This window comes from Rattus rattus, chromosome 11 (genome assembly GCF_011064425.1).
Source record: "Rattus rattus isolate New Zealand chromosome 11, Rrattus_CSIRO_v1, whole genome shotgun sequence".
Taxonomy (NCBI): Eukaryota; Metazoa; Chordata; class Mammalia; order Rodentia; family Muridae; genus Rattus; species Rattus rattus.
In genome coordinates, this window is record NC_046164.1 from 36,980,703 (window position 1) to 37,003,245 (window position 22,543).

A 22,543-nucleotide genomic window follows, 5' to 3' on the forward strand; every position below is an offset into this window, starting at 1 on the left:
ATAGTTCTCTTAGTAAAAATAATAAAAAATGTATTAAAATGAATATATATATATAACCATGAAACATGGATATTTTTGTATTTTACTTTGTTGTTATAGTATCATCTTATAATTTTCAAATAATTGCACATGCAGGAAAATTATGTTTGCCATTATGAAAACACGAACATTATTTCTTTGGGGGAAACAAGTGCTCTGAATGCTTCCATAAAATTTCATTCAATAGTGAAATAATTACCCTAATATACCAATAATTTCTTCAACTAAAATTTTGTGTTGTGCACAAGAAGTACAGAGGCCAAGATGGAGCAGAATGAGAGAATAGTCAAACACTAATTGGCCCAATTTGAGATCCATCCTATGGACAAGAACCAGTCTCTTGCAGTAATAATGATGCTGTTATATTTGTAGACAGGAACCTAGCACAACTGTCCTTTGTGAGGCTCCACCCAGCAATTGATTGAACAGATACAGACATCCACAGCCAAACATTTAATAGAGCTAAGAAAGTCTTATAGAAAAGCTGGGGGAAGAACTGAGGAACCCAGGAGCTTCAGAGACTACACAAGAAAATAAAATCGAGTCAACTACTCTGGACCATTGGAGGCTCACAGAGACTGAGCCATAGCTCCACCCCATACACCACCCCCGCGACAGACCAGGAGACACTTGTTCTTCATGAAAGCTCTACAACAACTGAAGGTGGGGGTCTTACCCTGACTCTGTTGCTTGCCTGGTGATACTGCTCCCCCAACTAGGCTATCTTGTCTGGCCTCAGTGGGAGAGGATGTTCTTTGTTCATCAGTGACTTCAAGTAGCCTGGTAGGTTGGTACCCAGGGAAGACTTCCTCATTCTCAGCATTGGAGGGAAAGGGGATAATGAAAGGGGGATAATGGTGGGAACCAACCCTGTGTGGTGGGAACTGGGAGGAGACAAAATGCCACAATCCTGATATAAATGAATAAGTAAACAACAAATAAATAAAATTATATATTATTTCAAGAGTTGAAAGAAAGAATGAGAGAAAGGAAAGAAGGAAAGAAAGAAAGAAAGAAAGAAAGAAAGAAAGAAAGAAAGAAAGAAAGAAAGAAAGAAAGAAAGAAAAGAGAGAAAGAAAGTTTTTAGGACATCCTCTCCAAAACATTATAAATTTCACACATTTTTGCAATCTTTTAATGAAAATAGAGTTAGAGTTCTTTAAAGTACTCCTGGAATTATATTAGAATATGTGAGTTTGTTTTTAAAGTATACATTTTCTAAATGTAAATTATATTCTGGCATTTTCCTTCTTGACTTTCTCAAACAGAAAACTATTCTTTTGTAACACCAAAAAAATCTCTTAGAAGATGTTTAGAAAAGAATTCTCAGCTTTCTTTGAAGGTTATAATTTACAGGAGGAAAATATGTGCTTGAAAAACAAACAAAACCATGATAAAATTTCTTTTAGCTGGAAGAAAAAAGAAACCTTTATGTGTAATCCCTTAATTTTCCAGGCTTTGGATGTGAGTGTTCTGCATTTACTATAGCTTCAACTTTTTATAATTTTTTTTCTATAGGCATACAGCAGTCTTACTTTTGTTTAATCTCTGTTTTATCTCTTTTTAAATTTCCATCTTCCTTCCCTCCAACAGAATGTGTCCTGCCAGAGGTAATCTCTGGCCTTCTGTGGTCTAAACACTGTCCTCAGATGTGTATTAAAATCAGCCTCACATTTTCAAATGTTGAGACCTCTATATCTTCTTCTATACAGATCTTCAAATTCATTCATTCACAATGAGTTCATACATACTGTGGTCATTTAAATGAGATATCCCCCATAATCTTTTACATATGAATATTTAGTCCTCAGTTGAAAATCTTACATGGTAGGTTTAGATGTGTGGTTTGTTGAAATTATGGGACTAAAGGTGGGCTTTAAATGTTTATATCTTGTGAAATTAGATTTCATTCTCTGCTTCATGCTGTTGTTCAAGATGTTGGACTTTAGCATCCTAGCCCAAGGCTTCTGCCTATTACAATTCTTCCCACCTTTCCTTCTATACATTGCAGTCTTGGCCATGGTATTACCGCAATAGAAAAGTAATTGATAACCATCTCAACATCCATATAACATTTTTCATATAAAACATGATCTCACTCTCTATACATTCATTCATTGGATCAAAACTAAACTAGCACTTAATATGATGTCATGTACTGAGCAGAGGCTCAGACAATGTATAATGTAGTCAATAAGAGTTTTATTGATCTATTTTGTGACTACTTGTACTGAGTTCTTACAAACCTTGTTACGTTCTTTCTCTATAGAGACTAAATCTCCCACGTTCATATTTGGGGCTCTTCCATTCAAGGAATGAGCAAACTTTTTCATATAACAATTTAGGAAACTAATTTAAATAATTATATAATGTCTTCCAGCCAAGCATAATGCCAATATCTGAATAACTTTTTTTTTTTTTGCAAATACAAATTTTGGTTTTCATTCTGAAAAATAGTCAATGACCATTTAGTATATTCTCCTACTTTGCTCTCAAGATCCAAAGTACACTATGCCCTGATGGGCTTGATTCTTTGTCTCTCTCTGCTGAAGTGGAAATTTTAATGGTTCTTTGGAAAGTCGGGTGGATGGAGTTTTGCTGAGATAAACATGTGAAGGAAGAGTTAGCTGAAGTGGGCACTGGTGTAAAGCTAAGGCATCCTCATGAAGAAATGTTTCACGAAAGCAGACGCAAGAGAGGATGTTCATCTAAAGCAAACTCGTGGAAGGACAGATGATAAAGACTTCTTTTCTAATCACATGTATACATTGGTGCACCTTGCGTTGCATAGCTGAGATGCATTCGTCAAGTCTCTGGGTGATTGGATGCACATGCTCAGGTAAGGCATGTAGAAGACACATGGTTTTTGGAGGGTATAAATAGGACTTCTTGGAGTGACAGCGACTGAGCTTGGCTTGCTGGTACAGCTAGCTGTGTAACACATGTGGGTTGAAGTATGTGCTGATCTTCGCTTCCCTGAGAGAGGCATCACTGAGAACTTTTTCTGGTCTCTCTCCTGGTCCTTCCTGCTGACTTGCCAATGCTGGGGCCTGGCTGTATCTATTATGTCATGTCATCACTGTTGCTACCCCAACTCTACTGAACTGGACTGCTGGTGTATCTGTGAAGTACTTGTGAGTGGATTGAGCTGCTGCTGGTAACCTGTGAACTGAACTGCTGATTTCCAGACAACACAGATGGAGCTGCTCCAAAGATCTTTCCTAGACAGGTCCACTCACTCCGTGTCCTTTCTTTTTCACTACGTCTGGTGGCTGGTAGGTTACAAATAAGGTTAAAGCATTTGAGAACCATCACTAAAAATAGGTTTTAACAAAAAATTAAAGTCGATGATTCTATACTGACTAAAGTATTGTATTCATATCCCTATTTGGTTGGTGCATCATAATACATATTTGATGAAATTATAACCTCTTTACAAAAGTCAACTTATCCAAGACTCAATAGTGCTCATAAGAATTCTGAACATATTTATCCAATTTCAAAAAGCGGTTTCTGTTCACAGTTTTCCTGTAATCTCCCTCTCACTGAGACATTAATACCTGCTGATACCTAATTTTGATTATTTTATAAACCAATCTGCAACTTTAAATGTTTTATCATTTTAATACATGCAAAATATTTAGCCATAAAAATGAAAAGATTCATAACAACCTTGTTTACTTTTCTAAATTGTTTTAACTCTACATTACCAATTCATGGATCTCTGAGTGTAGAGTTGGTATGTACATAGACTTCTCTGGACACAAAACAATGTATGATAAATTTTTGTAATATTGTTGAAAATTCAGTTCCTATGATTCAACAAAATTACCACTCATAGCACATATCCAGTTTTTTTTATAATATCTATGTGAGCTCCATATTTTATTTCTTTTTATTTCCTTTACAACAGACACAAACTGGATGAGTTAATACTTCCTTATATTGGATAAATTTTCTAATCATTCTTTGCATAGTATCATAAAATGTATCCATATTAGCACATTCTGAAAATAGGCAAATATAGAGAATCACAAAGAAATTCTGAACAAGTTTCTTTGTGTTGGTCACAAATGAATCCTGGCAACGCTTCCATCTCAAAGTATTAGCTTGCTATGCTATACAGGCTTTGAGTTTCAGTTAATGTAAAGCTCTCATACACTGGACAATGGTGCAGCAATATGGGCACAGATGCTTTATAAATCTATTTTCTCCTTGGCAAAGTAGAGACACCCAATGTTACAAAAAAATGAAAACTAATTAAGCTATATAACATTGTTAAGTTCTACTGAACATCAAGATGAGATGATATGCACTGGCGTATAAAACCTAGAGAATGTACATCTTGTTTATATTGTCAATATTTTGTAATGACCTTTTTATGGCTATGGTTTACAATAAGAGGGAATGTAATATGTAATATGTAATATGTAATATGTAATATGTCCTATGGAAAGATCCAGACAGTCAAGCCTGAGAATGAAGAAAGGGTAAGACTCAAGGCGCTGGAAATCACCCAGCAGTGGGCAGTAATGAAAACAATGTGAATAACACTGCAGAAAGTATGAAGGAAATAATTACCAAAGGTTGGTGTAAGTGACGGTGAACCAACTTATTAACAGTTACAGTTATGTTTCAATCCCCGAAGCTTTTAATTTTGAGAAGACACAGATGTCCGTATGGCCCTAATCTATCTGTTGTTTTACACTTATGGAAATGCAATAGTTTTCTTCTGGTTAGAAATGACAGAATTTCATATTTTGGTTTTATAATGAAATATGTCCTTGTTTATAGTACATAGTTACTTGTTAAGCATTAAAAAAGTATAATTTTTGTCCAATTGTATTAAGAAAAAATTAAATCTTAATATTATTAATTTTATATACCAACAAGTCAAAATAAATATATTTTAAGTGATACTTAAGGAGAAAATAACTTAAATCCAGGGTAAAATAAACAAAGCTAAGCATTGTCAAAAGAGAAAATAACAAAACCAGGGTAAAATAAACAAAGCTAAGCATTGTCAAATATTAATTTAAAAAATTCCTTGGGGCCGGAGGTATAGATCAGAAGTTAAGGAACTCTTCTGAACCATCATAAGGATGAGAATTCAGTTCCCAATACCCAGATAACCAGCCAAGCATGAACACAAACACCCATAACTCTAGTTCTGGAGAGGAGAGACGTGGGAATATCTCCAGAACATTCTGGTTTCCACAATTTACATCTCTAGATTCCAGGAGAGATCATGGCAGAAGAAAAAATAAAATAGGATGGTAAACTAAGATACATGATACCATTACCCAGTCTTTTCTTACTTGACCAGATGTGCTGACCAGCTCACACATGGACGTGCACACACACACACACACACACACACACACACACACACACACACACACACACCCCACACACTCACACAAACACACAAATACACACACATGCTTATTTTATATTATTTTATGAGTATGTGCATTTTTCCACATTTATTAAACTGAGTATTTGCCTGCTTGATTGACTCTACATCATGGGCATGCAGCTCCCACAGAGGCCAGAAGTGGGCATCACATGAACTAAAATTATAAACAATTCTGAGACATCATGCATGGCTGAGAAAGAATCTATTCTCTAAATGAGAAACCACGGTTCTAAACTCCCAAAATACCTCTCCAGCCCCAAAAAAGTATTTTCTAAGAGTGCCATCTTTCTCTTTTCTTCACAATATACATCTTTAACTGAAGTAGACTGTGAAGTCAGATTTTCCATGATGGTGATTAAATATGGAATGGAAACCATCAACAAAGTAACCCAAGCGTCTGATCAATACAATTGTAGCAAAGAATGCAGACATTCATATGCACTACTAGTTATTGAAATGTCAGGGGGTCTCAGTTTTTCTATGGTTGCTTAAAAATATATTTGAGCTTTCTCGGTACTAAAATAGCAAACTAAACTTACAAATACCTTAGCAAAGAGGAAGAAAAAAGTGAATCAACATTTGACAAAGGGAGTGTGATTTTGTATACAGATATGTGTAATTCTGGTGAATATATAGTCTAAGTTTTGAAGTAAGGTTGATTAAAAATAAATTTACAAAAATAAATTCTATTAATACCTATTTATTGATTTCAACTATATATTAACACAGAATTACACGGAGATAATTCAAACTCTATTAGAAAAAAAGTGAAAGGTAGATGGAGGTATTTAGAAATTTGCCCTCAAAACTTACAGCATAAAATAGTAGACATTAATAGACTGAAAAAAAAAACTACTCAGCTATAATGCCAAAATATTCAGAAGGGTCATTGCATGAATCCAAGGTAGACTGCAATACTGGGCATAGTAATTAATATGTTTTTTTCAAAGAATTTTAATGTACTTACCAAATATCTTAAATGCATGATACCCTTGTATGCATACATAGAAAACTGGGAGTAATATATTCCAGACATGATCCTCACTGCCATAAACTTGTACTTCCTGGAAAGAATTACCAAATGACTTCATATTCATTATAGAAAACAAGCAGATTTGTTTCAGGGTAAAATCTATCTAGCTATTACCAGTATTATAGCAATGATACAGTAGTTAGAAATTATGATAATGATTTTCCAACTGACTCAATTAATCCTGAATCTGTATTTTTTTTAAAAAAATATTATGACAGTGTACACAAATATTTAATTTTCATGGTCCTTCACTATGATTCCCAAAAATCGTACCTCCAAATCGATTAGCAATTTTAAAGGACCTCACTCAATAGAATATGAACAAATGGTAATCAAATTGACAGTCTGTTTAATTTAAAATAAAAATTAATCATTATACTTTGTTCATTCTTCAGTTGAGGGGCATCTGGATTGTTTCCATTTTCTGGCTATTACAAATAAATCTGCTGAGAACATAGTGGAGCATGTGTCCTTGTTATATGGTGTAACAGCTTTTGGGTATTATAACAGGAGTGATATAGTTTTGATATAGAATGACTCCCAATTTTCTGAGAAATGGCCAGATTATTTTCCAAAGTGGCTTTCTGATTTTGCACTCCTACCAGCTATGGAGTATTGTTTTCCTTGCTTCAAATCCTCACAGGCATGTGATATTGCTTGAACTTTTTGACCTTAGCAATTTTGATGGCTAAAAGGTGGAATATCAGAATCATTTTGATTTGCATTTCTTAATGACTAAGACTGTTGAACATTTCTTTAAGTGTTTCTTGGCCGTTAAAGAGTCCTATGTTGACAATTCTCTGATTAACTCTGTACCCCGTTTTCAACTCAGTTATTTGGTCAGTTAGTGTCTACGTTCCTGAGTTCATTATATATTTTGGACATTACTCCTCTTTCAGAGGTAGGATTAGTAAAGATCCTTTCTAGTTTTGTAGGCTACTTTTTTGACCTGTAGATGGTATAAAAACAGGAACATGATGAAATTTGCAGGCAAAAGGATGGAACTAGAAAATATCACCCAGACCCAAAAGATATGCATGGTATGTGCTAACATATAAGTGTTTATTGGCTCATAAAGTAAAGGTTAACCATGCTACAAGTCACAGATCAAAGAAGCTAATTAACAAGGAGGCTCCAAGAAAGGACACTTGAATCTCACTCAGAAGTGGAAATAAAATAGTCATTGGAAGTTGACAGAGTGTGGAAGGAGCGTGGATCTAGGTGAGAAAGGAGATGGGGAAAGGAAGGGAATGGAGAGATCAGGTGTGGGGAGAGCAATGGCGAGAAGGCTTGGGGAGGAAATGGAAATGAATAGCTGGCAAAGCATGGGGTGTGAATTTCTAGGAGGTGTCAGAGACCTGGGATGGGGAAGAATTAATGGGGTCTATGGGGTGCAACTCTGTCTGAGAATCACAGCAGTGGGGCATATGGATCCAGCAATGGCTACCTTCTGTAGCCAGGCAGGATCCCCAGTGGAGGGATTAGGACACCAACCCATCCACAAAACCATCCACCCAAAATACATCCTGCCTACAAGAGCTGCAGAGACAAAGAGGGAATAGAGACTTAGGGAATGGTCATCCAATGACTGTCCCAACTTGAGACCCATCTGATAAGCAGGAACCAATTCCTGATATTAATGATTTTTGTTATGCTTACATGCAGGAGCCTAGCATAACTGTCATTTGAGAGGCTCATTCAGCAGCTGACTCAAACAGATGCACAGACTGATAGCCAAACATTGGATAGAGCTCAGGGAGTTTTGTAAAGAATTGGGGGAAGAATTCATGGAACCTTGAGGGTGTGCTAGGAACTCCACAGAAAGACCAGTAGAGTGAACTGACCTGGACACTTGGGGGCTTCCAGAGACAAAACCACCAACTAAAGACCATAATGCATGGGGTGGACTTAACCCTCACCCCCAACACATATGTAGCAGGTATTCAGCTTGATCTCCATGCCAGTCTCCCAACAACTAGAACATGTGCTGTCCCTGACTCTGCTGCCTGCCTGTGAATCCTGCTCACCGAATTGGGCTGCCTTTTCTGGCCTCAGTGGGAGAGGATGCACCAGGTCCGGAAATGACTTGTTGTACCAGGGTAGGTGATATTCAGGGGTTACAGCTCAAAGGGAGGCCCCAAGATATGACACCATTATTGAGGCTATGGGGCATTCACAAAAAGGGACCTAGCATGACTGCCCTCCCAAAGACCCAACAAGCACCTGAAAGAGTCAGACGCAGATGTGTGCACCCAACCAATGAACAGAAGCTGCTGACCCCTGTGGTTGAACTAGGGAAAAGCTGGAGGAAGTAAGAAGGAAGGTCACCCTGTAGGAGGACCAGCAGTTTCAATTAACCTACACTCCTGAGATCTCTTAGACACTGGACCACCAACCAGGCAGCTACACCAGCTGAGATGAGGCCTCCAACACATAGACAGCAGAGGACTCCCAGGTCTGGGTTCAGTGAAGATGAACCTAATCCTTAAGAGACCGGAAGCTCTAGGAAGTTTAGAGCTCTGGGGTAGTGGTGGGGTGGTACATCCTTTTGGAGACAGGGGGAGTACAGGGGGGGTGGCTGGGAGGATGTGTGGGATATTCAACCCTCAGGGAGGTGGACTAGGAGGGGAATAAAATCTAGAGTGAAAAATAAATAAATAAATTTAAGGAAAAAGAAGAACACTAAAAAATTATGTACAAATTCTTATTATATAAAGAATTTTCCATTTTCTATTTACGTATAATTCTAATAGCTTAAATAGCTTATACCCTATTTTGCTAACCTGTGGACCTTTATACATTTGGCCTGCACATTTGGTTTTGATTTCTCTTGGAGGTCATGCTGCTTGTGTTACTGAAATAAATAACTTTCTTTCTTTTTTTTTTTTCTTTTTTTTTTTTTTTGCTGCTGCAGTTCAACTTTTCTCTCTTCTGAATTTAGTTTTCTTCTTATTCATGTTTTTTCCCAAATCATCTGTTTGCACTGTTTGTTTATTTTTCTTCTCAAGAATAAAATATTTGATTCATTTTCAGCAGCTAAAATGACTAAATACAAATATTTAACCATGCCTTTAGATCTCAGAATTCTATAACACCAGTGTGCATTTTTCTTTTTTCTACTACTTTATTACTGTTCACTTGCCTTGTCCCTAAATTTCTTCCAAGTTTCAAGAACTTTGTATTAACTGCTCTTTAGTTCTTAATTCAGAATCTTCTCTTTTTAATTTCATGGAGGTTTGTTTAGCTTTATTTCATCATGGTACCTGAAGAAGAAAATGAGGTAAGATAGTATCATTAGGATGGTCATTTTCACAAGAATCAATACAAAGTCCTTTTAACCATTCTTGTTTCTCAAGTTTAAAGCACTTTACAGCAACATAAAAGTAAAAACCTCATATCTGAGAGCATTCGATATTAGAAACTGAATTTGTGGTTTTGAAGTATAACAACCATTCCTTCTTTAATTCATTTCCCCTTCAATGCTTCCTGAAATTATATTTGAAACCAAGATATAAAAAAGTGTTAACATAAGAATATTTACCTTGTATACTCTTTAGGAGATGGTGGGAATAAAAAAGATTAAGTGATAAATGGAATTGTAATTTGAACTATGTAGAAGGTTGATATTCATCCAAGTGTTGATGAATTTGTAAGTACAAAAATCTGCCTATTGGAACACCTTCCCTGATTCATAGAGTAGAGCTTACAGCACAGGTAGGATGAGAAAATTAAATAAATTAATATATACAAAGCATATATCACAACGCCTGATGGAACATATCCAAATAAGTGCCATTGTCTTTAAATAACAGTGGGATTCCTTTGATAACTATAGAATTGAAGATCATGGAGGATTTCTATCTTGCATCAATATGCTGAAATACTAGAATGGATTACCTTTGTACACTAACCAATTTTAGAATCAGGAACCAGTTGTTTTTCCCAATCTCCCAAATAATAATGAGCCCTCTGTCAATTCGAAATCTATTCTTTCAAACAGAGAAGAGAGAAGAAGGATGCTCAAACTATCTTTTTCTTGAGTGACGTCATCTTCAGTGCAAAATTAACTTACTAGGTAAAGTGTCAGCAATCAGGTCAAAGGTACAGGTTTAGGAAATACTCAGAGCACTTGAGAATATTCTGCCCTTTTCTCTTCTTCCACTCACGACCTTCAGTGCCCTGTATGAACACTTATCAATAAAGGTTTTATCTTGTGGTTCCAGATTATTCAATTCTCAAACTTTATCAAGCTACACATGTGTATTAAAACATTTTATTGTGTGTTAATAAGAATCAAGTTTGAAAGAAGATGCATGCTTAGGTTTTGCTTAATATCCACTGAAAATTTTACTTCCTCGTGTTCTGGTCTCTACCCTTAAAATTATTGAAAGCTCTGCTCCCAGTGTTGAAGAGTGGTAGAATGTGAAGACGCGAAATCAATGGAGACATAGCCTTGACAAGGATTGGAAGATTCCTTTATCTTCTTACTTTTGCTGCCTGGCAATGAGAAAGGACCTTTGGTCTGTCACACATTGGCATTGTGTGATGTGCTGTTACAAGTCCAATACACCCTGACAATGGGGAAAGGAGAGCATTAAAGATGGGGACTCAAACCTGCATTTTTCTATGGACAAATTAATTATCTGTATTTGCTATAGTGATGGAAGACTGAGTAATGTACTAATAATCAATTCTGATTATGTTCATATTATATATATATTTATATATATATTTATATATATATCATCTCAGTGAAGTTGCAGATTCATATGGCTATATAAAATTTTGAATCTTTTTTTTAGTTATACAAGTAATATTTTTCTTTTTATACGGATTTTTAAATTAATACTCTCAATTATTAAATATAGAAATATGAGAATCCTAAATATTTTTAACTTGGACTGGCCATACCTTAAGAGCTCACAAAGTGCACACTGCTACTGGCCATAAATATAGAACATGCCTGCGACTGACCGTGAAACCTGTCCCTGGGCTGGGGTAATGGCCAGAAATTTCCTATTTTCAGATGTTGAGCAATAATCATTATTTTTATGATAGATTTTGTTGATTGCACTGATAATTTTGCCTACTCCTTTCTTTCTTGTCATTTTTTATTAGATAATTTTTATTTGCATTTCAAATGTTAATCCCTTTCCCATCCATAAGTCCCTTATCCCCTCCCCATCCCCCTTCTTCTATGAGGATATTCCCCTCCCCACCCGAATATTCTCCTACAGTGGGAGTGTCCACCCTGGCGGAACCAAAGACTTCTCCTCCCATTGGTGACCAACAAGACCATCCTATGCTACATAAGCAGCTGGAGCCATGGGTCTGTCCATGTGTAGTCTTTGGGGAGTGGTTTAGTCCTTGGGAGCTCTGGTTGGTTGGTATTGTTGTTCTTACGGGGTTGCAAGCGCCTTCAGCTCCTTCAAACCTTTCCCAGGTGGGGCAGGTTCTAAATGGTCATTCCTTTAGTCTCTGCTCTAAATTTGTCTCCATATCTATTTCCATGCCTATTTTTATTCCCCCTTTTAAGAAGGACTGAAGAATCTGAACTTTGGTCATCCTTCTTCTTGAGCTTCATGTAGTCTGTGGGTTGTGTCTTGGGTAATTCAAGCTTTTGGGCTAATACCCACTTCTCAGTGAGTACATACTGTGTGTGTGTGTGTGTGTGTGTGTGTGTGTGTGTGTGTGTGTGTGTGTGTGTTGTGTTTGGGTTACGTCACTCAGGATGACATTATGACATTTTATTTCTTAGGTTTTAATACTTTTATTAATTTTCTCTTCTAATTAATGATTTTTACCATGGGAGTATTCCATTTCATCACAACTTCAAACATAGTCTTTTCTCTAAACTAAGAACACTTACCTATTTGCTTTTAAGCTCATAGGGACTCATCTCTCACTTAACTAAAATATCATTTTACTTTTGTTTCCACTTGCTCAATTGCATACTTTTCTCTACCTTTATTAACATCAGTGCTCTAAAACATGCCCTGTGCTAAAGCAACATTTATGAATTTTGAAAGGCTGGATTCCCACCTACTTTCTATTTTTATCTACTTTTAACTCATTCCTAGCACTTTGTTAGTAATAACATCAGGCACTCTGCTCCCAAATGTCCTTCCTTACCACTTTGGTCAACATTATATAACCTATTCTGTCAGCAATCACTCTATTTGCTTAGGAACCAAACAGAGCCATGAATTATACTTCATACTTTGATTTATAATTAGATCGTAATGTTTTCCAAAGCAATGCATTCAAACAGACAACTACCCGAATTGAACGGCATATCAAAGATTTCAATATTGGTGCCATTCATATTCCCAGCCTCAATACCAGAACAAGAAAGCCTTTAATAGCAGAAAGACATCTCTAGTTATTTTAATATATCCCAACAAAGCTTAAGAATTGTATGTTCATATTATCTATTTGTATAGCTTATGTAGATTAAAAGTGATACTGTCCTCTGTACATATTGGAAATCAGTAAACTTCAAAGATTTTAATTACAACATATGCAAGTGATTTGAATGTAAATAGGAACAATAGAGCATAATCCTCCCCTAGATGAAAGGAAAACACAAAGGAAATCAGCTGGAGATATCGTAACATCCATGCCTGTTGTTTATTTGATGTTTAACTCCCATGTAAACAATATTTAAAAGGAAACATAAGAGCTTATTGTCAAATCAAATGTACTTTCTTGGAACAAAGAGCTAGAACACAGTGACACGATGAGAGGCTCGTCCTACAAACCAACTGCTCCAAGCAGCCTTCCCCCTCCACTTTGGCAGATGGTCCTCGTTATGACTGCTCTCGAATGGAGTGGTTTGAAGCAGGCTGTATTTACAATTACGGCTCTCACATAAGGAGGTTTACTAGGGTTCTAAAGCTAATTAGTTCTGTCCACATCTCAACATTTGCCTGTTCTTCTAGCCCGCAGACCACTTTGGCAATTACAGAGGGAGAACAGCCTGAGGAAAGGGTAGATAGGGTGATTCTGAAAGATCTACATAAGACTCTTATAATGTGGCAGTGTCTTTACGATATGAAGTAAAGGGATAAACTTAAAAGCATCTCATAAAATGAGTTACAAAACCCAAGCTCGTAGGAAATTTCAAGGGACCTGAATGGTTTTACACAAAAAACATAACTACATAAAATATCACATTCAAACCTATGCTAAGTTACATTAATTTGTAACCATGCTTGAATATTTGGGAGACAAATGTTTGTAAGCAGCCCCTTACACTCCAGAGAGCTTATGTGTAAGTATATCTGATTGGGCAATCTTTTCTTCCTCCATTAAAAAAAAGCACAGCGCAAACATACCAAGATGTAATGCTATGAAATAAAAGGATGTGAAGACAAAGAAAATAAGCACCAACTGAGTTAAGTTTTACAAATGAGAGCGGCATGCCTGAGAGAAGCAAATCCAGTAACCAATCACCATCCATCTCCATCCACAGCAAAATTCAATCTGAAGTAAAGGTATACTGAATGCTTTATAGATGTCATCGATTTTTAATAGCTACAATGTAAATGACACGTTTGTAATCAAGATCTAGTGTACATGCTCTGGTACACTCAAAACACAGAGCTTAAAACCAAGCATTTATATCAATGAAAGGCTGGAACTCAGCCTGTGAAAGCTTTCTCTCTCACTCCCCCTTTCTTTATTGCCGCCTCTCTTTCTCCATCTATTAGACTGTGTTAGTATTTAATCATCTCTAAATCTGGTGAAGAATATCCTTGTCCTCCATAGTTAATGCTTTGAGCACTATGTATCAGTAATAAAGAATGGGGGCGGAGAAGATTTCTACCCCTAAAGCTGTAGCTCGACTGTGATATCCATTCCCCAACATAGATGCGTGGTCGAGCCTCAGTGGGAGTGGATGCACCTAATCCTACAGAGACTTGATGTACCAGGGTGGGAGTATACATGGGCTCCATCTCAGAATAGAAGGGAGGAGGTGGGGGAAGGAGTGGGAGAAGGTTGCATAAAAAGAAAAGAAGGAATGAAGTTTTAATTTCTTCTTAAATTAAATTACTTTTTTTATTTATTCACTTTATATCCTCCTCACTGTCCTCTCCCAGTCACTCCCTTCCAGCATCTTTCCCCTACCTCCACTCCTTTTCCTCGGAGAAAGTGTGGGGCCCTCTGAATGTTCTCTGATCCTGGGACATCAAGTCTTAGCAAGGCTAGGCACATCCTCCTCCACTGAGGTTAGACGAGACAGCGCAGGTAGAAGAGCATATCCAATATACAGGAAACAGCCTTGAGATAGTCCCTTCTCGTTCCAGTTATTCAGGAACCATATGAAGATCAAGCTGCAGGTCTGCTACAAATGGGCAGGGAGGCTCAGGTACAACCTATGCATGCCATTTGGTTTGTGGTTCAGTCTCTGGGAGCCCCAAAGGTCCAGGTCGGTTACTTCTGTCTTCCTGTGGCCGTTCTTATGCCCTTCTGGCCTGCAATCGTTCCTCCTCCTCTCCCATAAGAATCCCCAAGCTCCATCCACTATTGTCTTGTGGGTGTTACCATTTGTCTGACTCAGTTGCTGGGTGGAACCTCTCTGAGGACAGTCATAAAATAGCATTCTTTCCTTCCCCTTCAAATTTTAAAATGAGTGACTGGAGCAGTAGGTTACTCAATAGTTAACAGAAAGCTCCGATTACCCGAGATACAATAATCCACAGACCACATGAAGCTCAAGAAGGGCGACCAAAGTGCAGATGCTTCTGTCTTTTGTAGAAGGATAATAAAAGTCCTCATATGAGGAGACAAAGTTTGGAGCAGAGACTGAAGGAACTGCCATTCAGAGCCTTCCCCACCAGGGGATCCAGTCCATATACATAACAATACCAACCAACCAGACCTCCCAGGTACTAAACTGCTACCCAAAGACTACACATGGACTGACCCAGGGCTCCAACTGCATATGTAGCAGAGGACGGCCTTGTTGGTCACTAAAGGAAGGAGAAGCCCTTGATCCTGCCAAAGCTGGACCCCCCCGCCAGTGTAGGGGAATATCAGGGCAGGGAGGTGGAAAGGGGGTGGGTCGTTGAGTGAGGGAAAGGGGATAGCATTTGAAATATAAATTAAAAAGTATCCAAGAAAAAAAAAAGGTAAGGTAACATGGGACCAAACTTCAGATCCTAACGTTCATACTGGACAACTTAAATCCTAGTATTAATTTTTTAGGCAGTCTGACAACTTTTTCTGACCACTAATGATAGAGCAACTACATGCACAAATACACACACACACACAAACACACACTCTCTCTCTCAAATTGATGCCCACTTTTTTGAAAAAGTATATTTATATGTGTATATACATATGTAGACATACATATACATAATATATATCTATAGATATAGAAATTATATATTATAAATAATATTAAAATATTTATGTAATTATATATTTAATTATATCAATATTATATACATATATTATTCTTATATATTTGTATAAATGTTTATATATTTATAATTAATATACACAAATACATAAATATAACCCACTGGTCTATTTCTGTTGTTTATATGTATATGGTTTCAAGCAAAATCATTTTATGTTTAATAAAATTTAGGACACTCATAACAAGAAGTTTTACGTCTAGTTTTATGTCTCTCACTAGATATAAGCCGGCAGAATTCTTTGTCTACGTATAGTACCACTCAGATTTTCTCCCTTCCACATTAGAATGTCTGGAAATGGTAGGAGATAATCTCACAGCAGACTCTCTGTTCCTCTGACTCTTACACTCTTCCCAGTCCCTCTTTCCTACAATTTTCTTAGCCTTGGATGCAAAAGTTGTGTTGTAGATGTATCAATCGACTCTGAGTTTCCCACAATCCTTTGATTTCTACATTGTACCCATTCATAGCTTTCAGTAATCGCCTCCGTTTTCTGTAAGGAGAGGACTGAGAGCTATGCTTACCTGAGGATATAAGGTAGAATTTAGTTAACAATTTATTTTATTTATTCATCTCTTATTCCAACTGCAGCCTCCCCTCCCACCACATCTTCCAGTGCCACCCTACTAGCTCTTCTCCCCTGATCTCTTCTGAAGGAAAACACATTCATCTGTTTTCCTGCAGAAGAGATCAGTCCTCCCAGGAATATCCACCAAACACAACACGAAAGCATGCAATACGATTAACCACAAAGCTCCATACCAAGACTGCTTGAGGCAACTCAGAATGAGGCACAATCCAAAGTGAATAAATCAATTGGGATGTAAGGTGAGAGGAAAAAAAGATAGAGTCCTGAGGGGTTCTTAGGCAATGGTGGCTCTGAACTAGTGGGAGTGTCCAAGAGGTATTAGGAAAGTGATTAATATTTTTGTGCTTCTATTAAAGTGTCAAAAGTAGGTGTTCCTCTAAGATTTATGACACCTACTAGCCTCAATTAGGAGGCTAAACTTTTAGTACCAAGCATGATTTCTGTCACACAGAGTTAGCCCTATGCACATTTATATTCTTGCAAATTCCCACTAATAAGTCACTGTCTCTATTGGTTATTTAGACACATCTAGTCAAGGTGATCACTATGGTGATGCATAGGCATTACAGATGGATTCCATGGTGGTTTTAATTAGAATGCCTTGGACAGCTTTATATATTTGCATATGTGATTCTCCAGTTGGTGGAACTGCTTGGGAAGCATTTGGAGGTGTGGCCTCTTTGGAGGAGGTTTGTCACTGGAAGTGGGCTTTGGAAGTTTGAAAAGCCACAATACTCTGAGTTAGCTTGCTCTTTCTAGTGATTGTGGATAATGTTATGGGTTCTCATCTCCAGGCATGCCTGCTTGTTACCATGCTCTCAGCCATAATGTCCTTGGACTCCAACCTCTGAAACTGTAAGCACCAAATTAACCACATTATTTTATAAGTTTTCTTAGACGTGGTATCCTAGTATAGCAAGACACAGATAACGAGGACAGGATTATTGATTGCCTTCTGCCCTTGACAGCATGCATAGTGTTCTCTGGTACTGTGAAAGCTAAAGTCTGGAAAACCTGCAGAATAGATACAGCTTAAATCATCTGGCTTCTGCATCCTGTGTTTCCAGTATCATTAACTTTATCATCAACTTGTGAGAGGCAACCAAGGGCAACAACCGGAGAATTACAGTTCATAATTATAAGACAAATATATTTAGGAAAGTAAAACTACTTACCAAGAAGACAAAATGAGAGATTATCAAATGCATATTATGTAATTTTTATTAGCTAAATGCCAAGAGGGCAGAAAACCACTTCCAGATGCCATGCAGTGATGGCCTGTGTACTTCAAAGATATTTTACAGAAAGCAAAAGGAAAGGCTATCTTTCTATTCACTAACATGTGAAGTTGAAACAAAAGGATATTGACAATAAAGAGAATTACAAGTGTGTGAACCAAACATTTATATCCTGGGGGCTGGAAAAATGGCATAATAGTCAAGAGCCTTTATGACTCCAGCAGAGAAGCCAGGCTGACCTCCCTGGAGGCTCATAACCTCCTATTACCACAGTTTCAAGTCTTCTGGGTTGCAAGGCACCTATATTCAGGTGGAGCATATGGACATGTAGGGAAACAAATACATATAAAATACAAATAATTCTTTCAAAATGTGTTCTAAACACACCATGCTTATGGTATTATTTTCCAAAAATACACTGCACTAGTATTTAGAAGAGTCTGGAAAGAAGCTGGTATTGCTGAATAGTTCTTAACTTCCAAAGGAGATCACAGGTAATGACAGGGAAGAAATAAGGACAAATGAGTAAAAATAAAAGGGCCAAACATTGAAATAAGATGCCTACTTGACAGATCACAAAATTGTACAATTTGAGTCATTTGGTCCATTGGTAAATTGGAAGATGTAAGTAAACTCTGAGGACTGACAGATAGTGTTATGACTAAAATTATTTCTAAGCATGAAATATTGAAATAGCTGTCAACATCAGCTGAGATGTTCTAGCATAAGTAGCAGGAAAAAATAGACCAAAAAGATGATTATAAAACAAAATTCTCTAAAACCATATATAAAACTTCTTGAGTCAGTCTTCACACGAAGTTGGTTAAATAGATTGAAAACTAGGTAATATGGTTATTATTTATGAAGTAAAAGTATTGTATATATTTAACACAAGAAACAACTAATGCTTTCACATGTGGAAGTGCTAATTATCCTAAATTAGTTATTACATAGTGAATAAATGAATTATGTCATCATGTCTACAGATGTACAAATATGGATTCTCTACTAAATTCCAATTCATTTGAATTCATCGGTTTCTAATTATAATACTATGTAATACATGTAGCTTGATAATAATTTTGCTTCAGAGTGTAATAAGTGTTTATACATTGTAAACTTGCACACTGCCAGTTTCAAAAGGAGGTTATAAGTATAGTATTAATAATTCATTAAAATATATTAACATAATTTACTGTAGCAAAATCAAAAAATACTTTACTTGAAATACTTAAAGTCATCAAACAATGCTTTCTGACTTCTAATACAAAACTAATGTATATTCTGTACATATATAATACATAATATTTTATATATTATAAACTGTATTACATATTAACATAATTTAAATCCAATAGATATATGACTTTTAACTTGCAAACATCTTAATGTCAGAAAATCCTAGCATGGTAATAAAAATCATACTGCAATATTATGAGATTTGTTGAAACTATAAAATTTCATTTTGGATATTTATAAATATGTGCAGATCATAGTAACCTGTCACATATCTAAGTGTTGTAATAGCCCTTTAGGATTTCTTGTTAAAAAATATGTTTCAGGCAACCGATTGACCTTTTGTGGGACCTTTCCTTTTTTATTTTTTATTGTATATTTTATTTATTTACATTTCAAATGTTATCCACTTTCTCAGTTTCCCCTCTGTACACCCCTATTCCCTCCCCTCCCCCTGCTTCTATGAAGGTGCTTACCCATCCTGTTTCCCCCTCACTGCCCTGGCATTCCCCTATACTAGGGCATCAGGCCCTTACAGAACCAAGGCCCTCTCCCCCTATTGATGCCAGATAATACATTCTTTGCTACATATGCACATGGAGTCATGCATTGCCTACAGTGATCTTGGATCCCAGCTGGCTACGGAGACACAAATCTTTAAAAACTTTAGTCTCAGAGCATGTAGTGGGAAGTAGATCATTGTGCATTCTTGATGCAATTTACACTCTAAGTAATACTTCATGGCCAGCCTGAGATTCCTAGTGAGATTCTGCTAAGAATAGAAAATTGAAGTGAAGAAAAGAGAAGAGAAGAAAGAGAACAGGAGAGGAGAATAGGGGAGAAAAAGGATGTTTTATGGGCATAATTTCTATATTATATCTTTTCTTCTATTTTTATCATACAAGCATTTTTTCTTGCTTGGTTTAGAGTTACCCAAGACATTTTATAATTTTTTTGAGTCTACTGTGAAAGAAATTGTCTCTCTAACCCTTTCCCATGCCTTATGTCATTTGTATCTAGGAAAACTACAATTTTTATAGCTTAAGATGAGTTACTGTGTAAGTGTTACAGCTATAATACAGATGTATAAGGCAATCACTAATACCTAAAGGTCTATATACAGTTGATACTAAAATTATTTATATTTTATACATATTTATGTATTATCATATACATAAGACAAATCATGTAATGATTTTCTACTTAATATTATGGAGTATTCAGTATCTGAAATAAAAATTGACAATATCGACAGCAATCTCTATCTGCTGTTGGCTGTATACTTTCCAGTAATTCTATTCTGTGAACTTAGGCTTCTACATAGAACGTTTGAATAGTGAAGTGGTCAAGAACATTCTTTTGAGTTGGCTTCTTAGGTTTTGCCGGTGTAAACTGTATGTCCTTTGACACACCATTGTTTATATTTTCTATATGTTTCCTGATTTGTGAAATGTAACCTACTACAGAGAAAAGAGGGGTCAAATAGTCAAATTAATTCACACTAGGATTTAATGTCATTTTCTAAAGACAATGAGTTACAATTGACACTATTGCTACGTTCATACCTTGATTAGCATAATGCATTGCTTAAACTTGTATGTATTTAATGTGCATTTGGGCTTTATTTTATTCCATGCTCTTCACTTATAGGAGATATATTAGTTTTTAAATTATAAAATTACTTGTTTAGAGCAGACAATGTTTATACCTTGATTAAATTAATTAGAATCAAAATATGTTAACTCAACTTCCCTTTACAACCTTCTTTGAGCTTTCACCACCAGTAGTTGTGATTTAAAATCAAATACAATCTATACAAGGAGGAAATGTTGTCCCTGTTATAAAAATCAACCAGAAGGTCAGAGAAATTGAGATATATGACCTACTGCTAAGCAGGTATTATGTAAGCCTTATTAAACAGACCAGGAAATAAATCACCACCAATACATTAGTTAAAATAAATAAGATCCTGCTGTTGAGGATTCAATGTTTTTGCCTGTTACTAAAACTGCAGTGAGTTGGTTATAATACAGGACAGATTTAAAAGAAATTATTTTATAGAGAGTTTAATATATAAGTTATATTTGCCATATGTTTAAATCATTATCCATGTGCCACATATTTTTTCTTAATATAACTGAAGACAGAAAGAAGCCTGGGGTATACCAAGGAAGAGCGATGAGTTGTCTGCATTAAAACCACACTTGCATTTTTGTTCTAGATCAGTGATTCTCAAGCCTGTATGAGCGTTAGACTCCGTTGAGGACCTTCTCTAGCATGCCACTATCTGGGGATATGCCCTAGAGATTCCTACATTGTGTGTCTGCACACAGAGCACTGGCATCAACATGTTCCATTCTGGCTCTGCAGGTGGTTTCGTTTTGCATAGGATTTGAGAAACACTGTGATAAGCTCATTTCACTATCAAAGATATCAAGACATAATTTTTATTAATAAGTTTCCTGAAAATGCTCTGTGAGCATAAATGTTTTAGTACATCTAGATCAAGGCATTTTAAACACATGCTCAGAATGTTGCTGCTTCCCTCATTTGCATACTCTGTCTCCATCACTCCCTACATCTGTCCTTAAAAATAAAATACCTGAAATTCTTCACAGCAAACACCCTCTGTACATACACTTTTTAACGTTTTGTTAAATCAGCTCCATAAACATTTGGACTAAATTGGGGAGGGAGGAAAGATTTAGCCGAATCTACCTAGTGAGCTGAGGACATTAAGCAGAACCTCAATTTTTCACTCTGTAATAATAAATAGAACTTTTTCAAAATGACAACCAAAAGCAATTTCAAAATATCATCAAGTGTCCCTAGCTGGAATTCATCAGCCTGGAGTTATTCCTCTCCCTAATCACAGCCTTTGTAGACAACTCTGAAGATCTGTGATAAATATATCTATGATAAATTGAAAGTTCACCACATTCTCATAATAATATCAATAAAATGATACAGAAAGTTAATTGAGTACAAAATAACAGGAAAAAGGCAAGCAAAGGAAGGGAAATCCCCTTACAGAATTCCAATAGTTCCCTGGACCAAGCTTGTAGAGCTTCAGGAATGTTGTTCATGGTATACAGACTGAATTACACATTCTGTATTTGCTTCCATTTCTCTTTTTACCTTTACTTTTATACTATTTTATTCAATGTGTGTGTGTGTGTGTGTGTGTGTGTATGTGTGTGTATGGGTGTGGTGTGTGTGTTTGTGTGTGTGTGTGTGTGTGTGTGTGTTTGTGTGTGTGTATGTGTGTTGTGTGTGTGTGTGTGTGTGTGTGTGTGTGTGTGTGTGTGTGTGTGTGTTTGTGTGTGTGTCTGTGTGTCTGTGTGTTTGTGTGTGTGTGTGTCTGTGTGTGTGTGTGTGTGTGTGTGTGTGTGTGTGTGTGTGTGTGTGTGTCTGTGTGTGTGTGTGTGTGTGTGTGTGTGTGTGTGTGTGTGTGTGTGTGTGTGTGTGTGTGTGTGTGTGTGTTTGTATGTGTTTGTGTGTGTCTGTGTGTGTGTGTGTGTGTGTGTGTGTTTGTGTGTGTTGTGTGTGTGTGTGTGT